At 41.3% G+C, this 2211-nt stretch overlaps 1 pseudogene; it reads right to left on the bottom strand.

Moving 5' to 3' along the window:
* Nucleotides 1–452: 452 nt before the first annotated feature.
* On the bottom strand, nucleotides 453–1931 carry LOC139033172 (endogenous retrovirus group PABLB member 1 Env polyprotein-like; annotated as a pseudogene).
* Nucleotides 1932–2211: the final 280 nt, after the last annotated feature.

The following is a 2211-nucleotide window of genomic DNA, read 5'->3' as shown; positions in this document are numbered from 1 at the left end:
TCTGAGCCATTAGGCAGAACCGACTTGAAGACAGAGTTTGGGGTAAATGCATAGTACATTAACATAGCTTAAGACAAGCATTGCCATAAGAAAAATGCATTGGTTAACTCAAGGTTTAAGAATAGTTCACTTCAGGTGAAACCAGGTGTCATTATGGCAACACAGCATTTTAAGAGAAACCTCCTTTTAAACTTGTATAGAGAAGGAAAAAAACATCGCTAGTTTGTTTCTTCCTGCCACTTAAGAGATATAAAAATGTCTGACACTTGCAGCCTATTTCCTCCGTTTGGAGAACCCTGGCCTTCCTGCCTGTTACCCTCGCATTCCCCCCTTTTCTTTTAAGAGAATTATGTTTCCTAGGGAAAGGGGGTGTCATTCTTGTTCTATAACTGCTTCTGAGCTGACAAAGGGTGTTGTCCCTAAATGGGTGAGGCAACATATTCTCCTAATCCTCATACTGAGGATTTCTGATCTAGGGGCCCCAAGTAGTAGTTGGAAGAAGCTGCAGCAGTAGCAAGAGTTTGAGCAACCATTTGTAACTTAAAAGCTTTTATGTGACTAGAAACAAATCTAGTTACACAGTTACAGATGCAGGGAGCATACAACAAAAACAAAACAATCAGAATTATTGTAATTAGGATAATGTCATCTGCAAACAGCGAGAGTTTCACTTCTTCTTTTCCTATCTGGATAGCTTTCCACTATGGGATTTAGTTAACGTCTGCCAAAGTGAGGCAACTGAGGCTTCAGGAGTATCCATAGCCCCAATCATCTTGATGTGTTTAGTAAAATGAGCAACATTAGTGCTCATATCAGGTATATATGTACAGCATTAAGTATGAATAATGGAACAAGTTCCTCCTTGTGCAGCTGTCAGAATATCTAAAGCCAATCTGTTTTGTGAAACCACCTTTCTAATTTGTGCTTGTTCAGCATTAAGAGCTGAAATAGCTTTTTGAGAATCTTGTAATGCCTGTTGAGTAAAATTAGTCAAAGCATCTACTCGTCGCATAACATCTGTAGTTCCCAAAGAGGGAACAAATACTGTAGCCAGATAATCATACCAGTGAAATATAGACCTTGTCCACTGAGTTTTAATGTGGGGTAAATTAGCAGGCTTTTCTGGAAGCTCTGAAAATATAAAGCCGTGAGTAAAAGCTAGACCCAGGGTGCATCTCCCTATCCAACCAGGGGGAAGACAAGCCCATAGGTAAGAACCACATATCAAATAAATCCTGTTTGGAGCAAGCCAGCGTGATTGAGATATCCAGTCCCAATTAGTGCCTGGGCAGACAAAGGGAGGACCTGAACTGGGGTTGGAAAGCACGAGAATGATTACATTGCATATTTCCTGAGGCAAAAATCTCAATTGTTTCCAATCATTGTAATTAAGCTATTGGCTATCTTTTGGGGATGGCTCTATTTGTTCTCAGCATATAGGGGCAGTAGATATTAGACGTCCTTTTTCAGGAGTTAGCTGTATAACCTCATCCCATATTTGATAAACGTCAGGTAAAAAACTATTAGATCTAGACCTATTTGCCTTATGTGTAGTGAAATAGTCATTAAACCAAGACAATATATAATGAAAATTAAAAGTCACATTATGTCCATAGTAAGATACAAAGTTTTGCACCAGTCCATTTTAGGGTTGTTAAATGTCATCAGATGAAGAAGAGGCATCACATATGTTTGTTGTCGACGGTATTCTCAGACTTGGAGAAAGTCTTTTCCTTGAAGTGGAGATATCCACCACAGGAAGCCTTCCACTGATGAAGAGGGAGTGCTCCGCAGATCCAGCAGTTAGACCGATTATGGAATGCACCGTAGGAGTGAGCCCAGGACAGGAAGGCATTGTCTTGAGGATCAAACAGCAGACTCAGGATCTTTGGAGTCAGCGGAAGTACGCTCACATAGATTATCAGGCCCATCTGAAAAGTACAAAGTCAGAGCATAGAAAGTAAAGACATAAAATGACATAACTTAGTTCTGGTCAGGGTGCCACCTCTTAACTCGAGTGTGATGTACCCACGAATCAATTCCTGGCACTTTGACAGCTGTGGGAGAAGAGAGAATAACCTGGTAAGGGCCTTCCCAGAGGGGCTTGAGGGATGGGCCCCCAGATACCAATGTTTTTATGAGGACCTCGGTTCCTGGCTCAAATAGAGGCTTGCTTGACTCAAGCTGGGTCAGGAGTCATCTCCCAGAGTT

Source organism: Odocoileus virginianus, chromosome X, assembly GCF_023699985.2.
Source record: "Odocoileus virginianus isolate 20LAN1187 ecotype Illinois chromosome X, Ovbor_1.2, whole genome shotgun sequence".
Lineage (NCBI taxonomy): Eukaryota > Metazoa > Chordata > Mammalia > Artiodactyla > Cervidae > Odocoileus > Odocoileus virginianus.
This window is presented reverse-complemented; position numbering and strand designations above follow the sequence as displayed.